The sequence below is a fragment of the Saimiri boliviensis genome, chromosome 11 (genome assembly GCF_048565385.1).
Source record: "Saimiri boliviensis isolate mSaiBol1 chromosome 11, mSaiBol1.pri, whole genome shotgun sequence".
In the NCBI taxonomy this organism is placed as follows: Eukaryota; Metazoa; Chordata; class Mammalia; order Primates; family Cebidae; genus Saimiri; species Saimiri boliviensis.
The window spans coordinates 39,995,380-40,008,691 of NC_133459.1; positions in this window are offsets into that span (position 1 = coordinate 39,995,380).

The following is a 13,312-nucleotide window of genomic DNA, read 5'->3' on the forward strand; positions in this document are numbered from 1 at the left end:
GTTACATAGATAAACATGCCTCATAGGGGTTAGTTGTACATATTATATCGCCCAGGTATTAAGCTCAGTACCCAATAGTTATTGTTTCTGCTCCTCTCCCTCCTCCTACTCTCCCCTCTTAAGCACACCCCAGTGTCTGTTGTTTCCTTCTTTGTGTTCATAAGTTCTTATCATTCAGCTCCTGGTTATAAGTGACAACACACAGTATTTGGTTTTCTATTCCTGCATTAGTTTGCTAAGGATAATAGCCTCTAGCCCCATTCATGTTCCTGTAAAAACAATGATCTTATTCCTTTTTATGACTGCATAATATTCTCTGGTATATGTATATGTACAACATTTTTTAAAAATCCAGTCTGTCATTCATGGGCATTTAGGTTGATTTCATGTCTTTGCTATTGTGAACAGTGTTGGAATGAACATTTGCATGCATATGTTTTCATGGTAGAATGCTTTATATTCCTCTGGGTATATACCCAGTAATGAGATTGCTGGGTCAAATGATAGCTCTGCTTTTAGCTCTTTGAGGAATTGCCACACTGCTCTCCACAATGGTTGAACTAATTTACACTCCCACCAACAGTGTATAAAGGTTCCCTTTTCTCTGCAACCTCACCAGCATCTGTTTGTTTTTGTTTTTGTTTTTGTTTTTTTTTTGACTTTTTAAAATAATAGCCATTCTGACTGGTGTGAGATGGTATCTCATTGTGGCTTTGACTTGCACTTCTCTAATGATGAAGGATATTCAGCTTGTTTTCATATGCTTGTTGGCTGTATTATGTCCTCTTTTGAGAAGTGTCTGTTCATGTCCTTTACACACTTTTTAATGGGGTTGTTTTCTTCTTGTAAATTTGTTTAAGTTCTTTGTAGATACTGGATATTAGACCTTTGCCAGATGCATAGTTTGCAAATATTTTTTCTCATTCCGCAGGTTGTCTGTTTACTCTGTTGGTAATTTCTTTTGCTATGCAGAAGCTCTTATGTTTAATTAGATTCCATTTGTCAATTTTTGCTTTTGTTGCAATTGCTTTTGGTGTCTTTGTCATGAAATCTTTACCTGTTTCTATGTCCAGGATGGTTTTGCCTAGGTTGTCTTCTAGGGTTTTTATAGTTTTGGGTTTTACATTTATGTCTTTAGTCCATCTTGAGTTTATTTTTGTATATGGTGTGAGGAAGGGGTCCAGCTTCAATCTTCTGCATATGGCTAGGCAGTTGTCCCAGCACCATTTATTGAATAGGGAGCCTTTTCCCCATTGCTTGTTTTTGTCAGCTTTGTCAAAGATCGGATGGTTGTAGATGTGCAGCCTTATTTCTAGGATCTCTATTCTGTTCCATTGGTCTATGTGCCTGTTTTTGTATCAGCACTATGCTGTTTTGATCACTGTAATCTTGTAGTATAGTTTGGAGTTGCATAATGTGATTCCTGCAGCTTTGTTCCTTTTGCTTAGGATTGCCTTGGTTATTTGGGTTCTTTTTTGGTTCCATAAAAATTTTAAAATATTTTTTTCTAGTTCTGTGAAGAGTGTTGTTGGTAGTTTAATAGGAATAGCATTGAATCTGCAAATTGCTTTGGGCAGTGTAGCCATTTTAATGATATTAATTCTTCCTATTCATGAGTATGGAATGTTTTTCCATTTGTGTCTTCTCTGATTTCTTTGAGCAGTGTTTTGTAATTCTCATTGTCGAGATTTTTCACTTCCCTTGTTAGCTGTATTCCCAAGTATTTTATTTTATTTTTTGTGACAGTTGTGAATGGGATTGCCTTCCCAATTTGGCAGTCAGTTAGGTTGTTGTTGGTGTATAGGAATGTTAGTGATTTTTATACATTGATTTTTGTATCCTGCAAATTTTGCTGAAGTTGTTTATCAGCTGAAGGAGTTTTCACAGGCCAAAACTATGGGGGTTTCTAGATATAGAATTATGTTGCCTGCAAACAGAGATAGTTTGACATCCTCTCTTTCTATTAGGATGTCCTTTATTTCTTTCTCTTGCCTGCTTGCTTTGACCAGGACTTCCAATACTAGGTTGAATAGAAGTGGTGAGAGATGGCATCCTTGTCTTGTACTGGTTTTCAAGAGGAATGCTTCCAACCTTTGCCCGTTTAGTATAATGTTGGCTGTGTGTTTGTCATAGATGGCTCTTATTATTTCGAGGTATGTTTCTTCAATACTTAGTTTATTTAGCGTTTTTAACATGAAGGGATGTTGAAGTTTATCAAAAGCCTTTTCTGCATCTATTGAGATAATCATGTGGTTTTTGTCTTTAGTTCTGTTTATGTGATGAATTACATTTGTTGATTTTTGTGTGTTGAACCAACTTTGCATCCCAGGGATAAAGTTTGCAAGTATTTTGTTGAGTATTTTTGCATTGATGTTTATCAAGGATATTGGTCTGAAGTTTTCTTTTTTTGTTGTTTCTCTGCCAGGTTTTGGTATCAAGATGATGCTGGCCTCATAGAATGAGTTGGAGAGAAGTCCCTCCTCCTTAATTTTTTGGAATAGTTTCTGTAGGAATGGTACCAGCTCTTCTTTGTACATGTGATAGAATTCAGTTGTGAATCCATCAGGTCATGGCCTTTTTTTTTTTTTTTTGGTTGGTAGTCTATTTATTACTGATTCAATTTGGAACTTGTTATTGATCTGTTCAGAGAATCAGTTTCTTCCTGGCTCAGTCTTGAGAGGGTGTATGTGTCCAGGAATTTATCCATCTCTCCTAGATTTTCAAGTTTGTGTGTGTAGAGATGTTCATAGTAGTTTCTGATGGTTGCTTTTATTTCTGTGGGGTCAGTAGTAACAATCCTTTTGTCATTTCTAATTATGTTTATTTGGATCTTCTCTCTTTTCTTCTTAATTAGTCTAGTGAGTAGCCTATTTTATTAATTTTTTCAAAAAACCAATTCCTGGATGTACTGATCTTTTGAATAGTTTTTTTGTATCTCAATTTTTTTCAGTTCGGCTCTGATTTTCATTATTTCTCATCTTCTGCTAGCTTTGGGGTTGATTTGTTTTTACCTCTTTAATTTCTTCAGTTGTGAAGTTAGGTTGTTAACTTGAGATCTTCCTAACATTTTGATATGGGCACTTAGTGCTATAAATTTCCCTCTTAGCACTGTCTTAGCTATGTCCCAGAGATTCTGGTATGTTGTTTGTTTATTCTTATTATTTTCAAATAACTTCTTGATTCCTGGATTCTTGCCTTAATTTCATTATTTACCCAAAAGTCATTCAGTTCCTGTTGTTTAATTTCTGTGTAATTGTATGGTATTGAGTGATTTTCATTGTGTTGACTTCTATTTTTATTACAGTATGATCTGAGAGTGTGTTTGGTATGATTTCAGTTTTTTTACATTTCTTGAGGATTGCTTAATGTCCAATTATGGGGTCATTTTTGGATTATGTGCCATGTGGCAATGAGAAGAATGTATATTCTGTTGTTTTTGGATGGAGACTTCTGTAAAGTTCTATCAGATCCATTTTGGTCCAATGCTGAGTTTATGTCCCGAATATCTTTATTAATTTTCTGCCTCAATGATCTAATAGTGTCGGTGGAATGTCGAAGTCCTCCACTATTACTGTGTGGGAGTCTATGTCTCTTTGTAAGTCTCTAAGAACTTGCTTTATGAATCTGGGTGCTCCTGCATTGGGGGCATATATATTTAAGATAATTAGGTCTTCTTGTTGAATTGAACCCTTTACCATTACATAATGTGCTTCCTTGTCTGTTTTGATCTTTGTTGGTTTGAAGTCTGTTTTGTCTGAAATCAGCATTGCAACCCCTGCTTTTTTATATTTCCCATTTACTTGGTAGATTTTTCTTCATTCCTTTATTAATATTTTGAGCCTGTGAGTGTCATTACATGTGAGATGGGTTTCTTGAAGACAGCATACCATTGAGTCGTAACTTTTTTATCCAGCTTGCCACTCTGTGCCTTTTAAGTGGGGCATTTAGCCTGTTTACATTCAAGGTTAGTATTTATATGTGTGGATTTGGTCCTGTCATTGTGCCGTTAGCTGGTTATTATGTTGGCTTATTTGTTTGGTTGCTTTACGGTGACACTGGTCTGTGTGTTTAAATCTGCTTTTGCATTAGCTGGTAGTGGTCTTTCTATATTTAGTTCTCCTTCCAAGATCTCTTGTAAGGCAGGTCTGTTGGTAATAAAGTCCCTCAATATTTGCTTATCTGAACCTTTCTCTTTCCATTTAGGAAGCTTAATTTGGCTGGATATGAAATGATTGGTTTAAGTTTTTTTTGTTTTTGTTTTTGTTTAGAATGTTAAATACAGGCCCCCAATCTCCTTTGACTTGCATGGTTTCAGCTGATAGGTCTGCTGTTAGCTTGATGGGGATCCATTTGTAGGTGACCTGCCCTTTCTCTATAGCTGCCTTGAATGTTCATTTTTTTTTCATTTTGACTTCGGAAAATCAAATGATAATGTGCCTTTGGGATGATCTTCTTGTGTAGAATCTTTCAGGAACAAAGTTGGGGACGTTTTCATGGATGATATCCTGAAATTTATTTTCCAGGTTGTTTGCTTTCTTTCACTCCCTTTCAGGAATGCCAGTGATTCATAGATTTGGCTCTTTACATAATCCCATACTTCTCAGAGGTTTTGTTAAATTCTTTTTTTTATTTTTTATTTTTTCTGTCTGTCTTATTTCAGAGAACCAGTCTTCAAGTTCTGAGATTCTTTTCTCAGCTTGGTGTATTCTGCTGTTAATACTTGTGCTTGCATTGTGAAATTATTGTATTGTGTTATTCAGTTCTGTCAGACTCAGTAGGTTCTTTTTTTTATATACCATTTTGTTCTTCAGCTCCTGTTATCACTTTATTGTAATTCTCCTTGAATTGGCTTTTGCCATCCTTATTCCTATTTTTGTTCCTATCCATATTCTGAATTCAATTTCTGTCATTCCAGCCAGTTTGGCCTCATTAAGAACTCTTGTTGGAGAACTGGTGTGGTCATTTGGAGGACATATGACACTCTGTCCACTTGAGTTACTGGAGTTTTCGCATTGGTTTTTTTCTCATCTCTGCTTGTGGGTGTTCCTTTAACTGCAGCATAGATTGAGTACAGACAAAAGACTTCTTTTCTGGATTTTTCTACTGTGCCACAGTTTTGCATACAGTCTTTATTTGAAGCTGACTTCCTATCTCTGGTTTCAGAATGGGGTATGTTAGTGAGGTATTTTTGGTGTTGAAGCTTTGGGTTATGATCCAGCAGGTGGCATTTGGGATTCTTGGTCAGTTGGTAGACTTTTGCTTAGTTGTGTGGCTCCCCTATGTTTCCTAACAGTTGTAGCTGTGTTCTCTCACAGTGCTCTGGAAGTGTGGGTTCCTCTCCTTCTTGAGTGCTGGCTGTAGTTCATGACTTGACACTCCTGGGCTGCCCACTGCAGCTCTGGGGAGATCTCAGTGTTTATGTTCCTTCCCCAGCTTAGAGGCAGCAGAGGAAGAGATCTTAGTAGTAGTTGTGGCCAAGGGTCATTTGCTTGTCTCCTGGGGGCTCCATCCCAGGGATATGCAGGTCAGTAATCAGTGCAGTCAGCCCAAGATGGAGGGTTTGTGCTGTGGGCTCAAGCCAGTGGTTCCCTGTCTGGTGACAAGCTGAGGTGGGCATGTAGGATCCATGGAAGATAGACTGGCCTCATCTCCTTGCTGGGTCAACTACAGCTTGGAGGTATGGATAAGGCACTTGGGGTCTTTGCTCATTCGTTAGTCAAGAATGGCAAGGGCAGTTCCACTGCAGAGGCATGGTTGAGAGGCTATTGGTTGCCCCTGGAGGCTCTGTCCAGGGAGTTGCTGAGTTGGTACTGGCTTGATAGCTCTGACAGTTAGGGGGTAGCTAGAGGCCCAGGCCTGGAGAACCTGCCTGGTGAGGAGATATAGGAATGAACACCCATGTAATAGTCTGGGCTACTTTTCCATAAGGCTGCTGCAGTATGCTTGGGGCGTTCCAGTCCCCAGTCACCTTGGATTTTCCAGAACCAGGAGAGGTCACCAGTGAAAGCTGCAAAATAGCAAAGATGGCAGCCTGTTTCTCCCTCTGGGTGCTTTGTCCCAGGGAGGTACAAGCCTGTTGCCAGCCCAAAGGCACCTGTAGGAAGTTGCTGGGGACCCCATTTGGGAGGTCCTTCCAAGTGAGGAGGAATGGGATCAGTACCTACTTTAAAAAAAACAGTCTGACCATGTTTTGGTAGAGCGGCTGTGCTGTCCTGGGCATCCATTCAGCTCCTGGTTGCTTCAGACACTCTGAAGCCCAAAGGCTGGAACAGCTAAGCTGCCCAACAGCAAATATGGTGGCCCACCCTTCCCTCTGAGAGAGCAGTCCCAGGGGAATTCAGATCTCTTTTGGATGGAGAGCTCAGGTAGAGGTGGCTAGAGGCCCCACTTGGAAGGTTCCACCCACTGAGGAGGAATGGGATGGGGTACCTGCTTAAAGCAGCAATCTGGCCTCACTTTGGTAGGGCTGCTGTGCTGTACTGGGGGATCTCTTCCACCCCAGGTCAGCTCAGACTCTCCAAAGCCTGAAGGCTGGACGGGCTAAGATGCCTGAATAGCAAAGATGGCAGCCCACCCCACCCACAAGGAGCTCCTTCTTAGGGAGATGCAATGCCACTATTGGTAGCTGGCTGGAATTCCAAGCCAGTGGGTCTTATCTTGTGGGGCGCCACAGAAGTGGGGTACTGTGGGCTGTTGTTGCTCAGCCCCCTGGATTTAGCCTTCTTCCTAGGGGTAAGTACAGGAGTCTAACCTCCCACGTTGCTGGAGCTGCAGCTACTTTTGCTGGAAAGCTCAAGTATTTAAGGCTCCAGGGTCATTATACATGCCTGCGCAGCTGCTCTGCTGAGACTCTGCATAGCTCTGTCAGTAAGACAGAAGACTGAAGGCCCTACTAGACTGGATTCATAATGAGATCTCCTGACCTGAGGGTTGCAAAGATCTGTGGGAGAAGCATGGTTTTTGGGAATTGTTCATTCACTCACAGCTTCCCTGGGCAAGGGAGGATCCCCGGGCTCTGTGTTGCTCCCAGGTGGACCATTGTCCTGTCTTGTTTTCCTTCATTCTCTGCGGATCAAGTTGTTTCCTTGATTAATCGCAATGTGAGTTCATATATGTTTCAGTTGAAGGCGTTGTATTTACTTGCCCCTTCTGTACCTTTCTGTGAGAGCCACTCACGCTAGCTGCTTCTAGTTGGCCATCTTGGCCACTCCCTACTTTGTTTATTTTCTGGGCATAGAAAGTGAGGGGCATTCCTGGTGAAGACTATGTAAAGGGAGGGAGGCACTACCAGGAAGCACCAAATAGTTCTCTGTTGGATAGAGAGACTCACCGAAGCAGGTGCCACACTTTCACGTAATGTACCCATGTCATCGCTGACATGGCACCATCATACCAGGGGAGAATGGCAAGAGGTGATACAAAAAAAACTTGGTTGGGGCCAAGTATTCAGAGGGCCTTGAATGTCATGCTAAGGATTTGGATTTATTCTGTAAGTATTCTGAGACATTCCAATATCCACTGAGCTACACCTTCAAAGTGCCATCTAACTTTCCAGCTTGTGGCTTCAAAGTCTTGACAATGAGTAAATATAGAATTAGTATGGTATGTTGGAAATTGGAAGTCAGAAGGTCTGGATTCTAGTCTTACTTTGCCATCTGGGTTTCTGTTTTCTTCTAGGTAAAGCGAAATGGTGAGATGTGATTCCTCAGATCTTTATTATCCCACAAGTCTGTGTCTACCAGCCTCATAAAGAAATCCTTTGTGAGGTTTCTCTCAGTTCTGTAGAAGACAGACTCTTGGGGAGGTTGCCCACTATCCCACCTGCTGTGTCATGGCTTTCTGTTATTCATTCCATTGAGTGGAGGAGGGTGGTGGTGACTTGCTTCTCACTGGTAGAAGCAGCAAAGGTGATGAGATGGGTGGGATAGATGGTGCCATGTCAGCAATGACATGGGTATGTTACATGAAAGTGTGGCACTTGTCTTGCTGAGTCTCTCTATGCCTCCCTGTTGGTTTTGAAGAAGCAAGCTGCCATATGGCAGGCTGCTGATGTTGGGAGGCCAACATGGCAAGGAATTGAAGCATCTCTGCTTAGACCAATGGGCCAATTTCATTCATAAGCAGAGTAGTAGGTCACCCATCACTGTGCAACTTGAGGGAAAGGTCCTTCAGGCAAAAAATTATATGTGTATACACACACACACACACACACACACACACACACACACACACATACACACACACGTACATATATTCTTCCACTGGTCTGTCATAGAGTCTGAACTTCCACCATTTAAATCTTTGTCAATGCTCCATAGCAAAAGACCACCAGCAACACACCTAAAGTCAAAGTTGGGATTAATACATGCTGCACAAAGGACATGACACACCTTAGGAACCATGGAGCAGCTCAGAAAGAGTATCAGGAGAGTTTTGCTCTGGGCTAGGTGCTGTCAGAGAGCAGTGGCAATTCAGTGATTAGGCATTTTCATTATTTTTATCTAAGAGAGGGAAGAATGGAATGAGGATAAGGCTGTCATTGGTAAAGAAATCACCACACTCGATGGGTGCAGCAAAACACCATGGCACGTGTGTACTTGTGTAACAAACCTGCATGTTCTGCGCGTGTACCCCAGAACTTAAAGTATAATAAAGAAAAAACAAAGATATCACCACACTCATGACCAGAAGGGGGCTGTTTGGTAGTTTTAATGATTTCACAGTGTTCTGTATTTTCTCTGATTTTTATTGTTGTTGTTGTTTTGTTTTGTCTTGTTTGGAGATTAAGTCTTGTTCTGTCATCCAGGCTGGAGTGCAGTGGCACGATCTCAGCTCACTGCAACCTCTACCTCTTGGGTTCAATTGATTCTCCTCCCCAGTCAAACAGCTGGGATTCAAGCATCTGCCACCACATCTGACTAATTTTTGTATTTTCAGTAGAGATGGGGTTTTGCTGTGTTGGCCAGGCTGGTCTTGAACTCCTGACTTCGAGTGATTCACCTGCCTTGGCCTCCCAAAGTGCTGGGATTACAGGCACCTGCCCAGGTTTTTCTCTGTATTCAGACATGGTATGAGCTTTTTTTTTTGGTCTTGCTGCCTGTCTCATGATTATAGAGGCTTTGTCTGGTGTTGGCGTTCTGGAAACTTGTTTATGTTTAGCAGGAGAATGCCGGGGCCTTGCTGTGAGTGACAAGCCAGGAGACTGCTGATGCTGATGGAGCTGCTGTTTCTTTCTTGTCTTACTCATTTTCAAAACCTTTATGGATGACTTTTAGCATAGTCACACATATAGACTAATTTAATCCTCACAGAACTCTGTGAGGGATTGTTAATCTCCCTTTTATGGATGAGGAAGCTGATTCCAGGAGATGACTTTCTAAATTCATCCAGCTGGAAGAAAAAGGAAGTCTCTAGGGACTTGAATCCAGAACTCTCCGGTTCCAATTCCAAGGCTCATTCTATTAAGCCAGTCCACAGGGAGTGAGTCCCTAAGGAGGCCATGGAAGGCCTTAGGCCCTCTTTTGTTCTCTGGAAGTGAGTGCCATTCTCAGCCCTTCCCAAGGCCTTGACATCTGAAGGTGAGGGTGGGCCCGCTGGCTAGGCACACTGGCTACACATGGCTGGCTTTCCACTGGCACTGTGGTTTGGCATAGTTAAGAAGGCAGTCAGTAACACATATGGCCTATACAAGTCATTCCCCACTTTGGGCCTCAGTTTCTGCTTTCAGTGATCTAAGAGTCCCTGAACACAGGAAATCTGTGAATAAAGATTTGTTGAATGGGTGAGTAAAATACATGAATGAATGGGAGTCTAACCAGAAATGGGTTTTCCAGTCACTATTTTGCTGTGTGTTTTTCTCTTTTTCTCCCCTTAGTACCCAGAAGAACCACAAAGCATAAATTTCCTCTTAAGGGGAATTTTGTTGATGGCTTTAATCTATTCCCTCCCAAAAGACCAACTACAACCAAATGAAGTGAACATAACCTCAAGATTTTATTGTCTTCCTAATAAAAGACGAAGTTTAGAACTGGATCACTTGGCCCTTTCTCTTCTTACCTTCTCCAAGTTGAAAAGGCTTGCATCTCCTAATAGCCAACCACATTCTCTTAGATCTGCAGTTGGGTTCAAAACACCCAAGCCTCAGCACAATCTTCTTTGTAATTTCAACCTTTTTCCTGACAAGTAGGGCTAGTCTGCCCTTCGTAGCCACTCTGCTTCCTGTCATGACGCTGTCTCCCCTGGGCATAGAGAAGACCCTTGCCCTTCTTATATTGTGTCACTTTGTAGGGTTGACACTTGCCCACTTCTTATAGAAAGTCTGGTGAGTTTTTAGGAACATACATCATGTTTGTGGGAGTGCTATCGCTACCTTTGTTGTGTTTTTTTGTCTTTGTCTTCTTTCCGATGTGCTGGTTCCTTGCTTTTCCCTTCCTCCCCTTGGTTCCTATCTGAGCTGCTCTCCCAGTCCTCCTTCCACTATTTCCGGGGGCTGGGGCTCTCCTGGCCCAGTGGCCCAGGAGTAGCTGCTGACTTAGCTGCATCTCTGGCAGCTCTTGAGTCCAGCAAGCAGCTGCTTCAGCGCTGGCCACAGTATGCCGGCCATCACTCACCACCACACCCAGTGACCTCCCTGAGAGGCTCCATCTCAGCCTGCCCAAACTATTGAGCCAGGAGTCTCTTGGGGTCATTACCGTAGAGGGGCTGGGGATTGTCCTACTTAGAAATGGCACAGTCCAACCCCCTCAGGTCCAAAGAGGGGACACGATTTACCCATAGTCACAGAGCAATTTAGCATGAGTGGGATAAACAGACCTAGGCTTTCTGATTGCTCAGTACACTTCCCTTATCTTCTGGGATAGGTCTGCTTTTATTTGGAGTCTGTACATTGTAGTATATTTAGTATGTTGATTCCACACATTTGTTGACCAGCCTCCTGTGCTGGGTTCTGGAGACAGGAAGAATAGAATACCATCTGTGCTTTTAGGGAATTCTAATCAAGTTGGGGAGATAAATAAATAGACAATTACATCGTAAGTGCTCCTATAGCTAACCAGACAAAATGCTGTAGGAGGACAGGGAGAGAGCAAGGAACTGCCAGGAATGGGGAGCAGGTCATGATGTTTGAGTTGGGTCTTGAAGGATGGGTAGGAGTTTACCCAGCAGAGAGACAGTGGTCATGAGTAGGAAGAGCATCGCAGTCGGGGTTATCTACTTACCTGTAGAAAGGTGTGGCACTATTGTAGAGCAATGTTAGGTGTCTCCACATCTAGCAGTGACGTGAGGAAAAAGGCCTGTTATGGAATAAGAAGGACCCACGTTCTGGTTTCAGTTCTGTCACAGTCACTGAAAGCCTTTAAGCAAATCACTCAGTCTAATAGTGTCTCAATTACCTTGTCTCTCCAGGAGGATGCCCACAAAGCTAAATAGCTCAGAGCTGCTCTATCCAATAGAAGAGCTACTAGCCATAGGGGTTATATAAATTTAAATTAACTAAGAGTAAATACATTTAAAATTCTGTTCCTCAATTGCACTAGCCATGTCTCCAGTGCTCAGAAGCTACTGGTGACTACTGGCTGCAATATTGGACAGTACAGATACTGAATACTTCCATCACCCCAGAAAGTTCTATTGGGCTGTGCTGGTCTAGAGGCCTCTGATTCTGAGAGAAGAAGAGATTTGTCCCATCACATAGCAAGGTCTTCAGACTCTCCACTTACCTGTTTAGGAGGACATACCAAATAACAGGATAAAGAGCATGTGCCATTCCACTGCCCATCCTCAGTTCCTGAAGTACAGTGACCCAAATGAGAAGGCAGGGGTCCTTGTCCCTTTTTCAGTGCACACTGTACTCTGATTTTGCTGTGTGAAAGGTTATCGCAGTGCCTGGCCCATAATAGCAGTCTTTGTAAATAGCCAGTCCAATTCCCAGTTTTGAGAGTGAGAAAACTGACGCTCAGAGTGTCCTGTTTTAGAGCCTAAGTCTTAGAGATTTTCATGCTATCTTGAATGATGGAATTTTGAGAACATAATGGTCTTTGGGCCTCATTTTGTCTTAAGAATTTCAGGTTTTATTTATGTTGCAATCCAAATGATCCTGTGTGGAATCAGACATATGACCTTATCTGTGTAAGGTATTGCCTTATCGTGGCAATGACTGTGTCCTGGAGCTTGCAGGAATTAACCAGTGGCCAACCTTGTAATGTATAAGACTTATATGATCTAAAACAAAAAGAATTAGGTAGCAAGTAGATTTTTTTTTTTTATACAGAGTCTCACTCTGTCACCCAGACTGGAGTGCAGTGGCACAGTCTCAGCTCATTGCAACCTCTGCCTCCTGGGTTTGAGCGATTCTCATGCCTCAGCCTCCTGAGTAGCTGGGACCACAGGGATGTGCCACTGCGCCCAGCTAATTTTTGTATTTTTAGTAGAGATGGGGTTTCCCTATATTAGTCAGGCTGATCTTGAACTTCTAAACTCAAGTGATCTGTCCTCCTCAGCCTCCCAAAGTGCTGGGATTACAGGCATGAGCCACCACGCCTGTAATCAATATTTTTGAAGAATAAACACAAATGTATTACCTACTGTGTACCAAGCACAGTTTTAAGAGGGTCTAATAGGTAACTCAGCAACCCTATGAGGTAGAGATGATTACTTTCATTATCCTCAGGCAAGGAAATGGAGGCTGAGATAAATAACTTGACAAAGGCCTCGTAGATATTGTGAAGCAGGGACTTACCCAAGCAATGGCCTCAGAGCCCACAATCTTAACCCCTTTCTAGAGCCCTTTCCTCAACTTTGCAATTGCTGAACATCAGGACCCAAGGGAGCCTTTAGGACCATCTAGTCTAATCCCTTTCCTTTCTTCATGGGGTGCTGAAGGCCACAGAGGGGCTCAGATCCAGCCAAGGTGATTCCACAAGTTGTTAAAGACAGAGCTTGAACCTGAGTCCTGAGGGTGGGTCCCCTGGCTCCTGTTCAGTTCTTTTTGCCTCACTTCTTTAAAAGAGCCTAATAAATAAAATGGTCCACTGAGCATCTTCTGGGTACCCACCCATGTTTGTGCTGGATGTTTTTGTGGAAAAAAAAAAAAAACCTTGGGCTTGCATTGAGAAGTCCTGGAATCAAATCTTACCTCAATTGCTTGCCCAGTGACCTTAAGCAAGTCACTTGCTATGTCTTGGCCTCAATTTCTTCAGGGAAGGAATACGGATATAATTGACTTACGGATTATGTCAGAACGAGTGGCACAAAGTAATTGCTCATGAAAAAGGAATTGATGCTGATGACAGGCCCTGTGCCCTCTACATTCTAG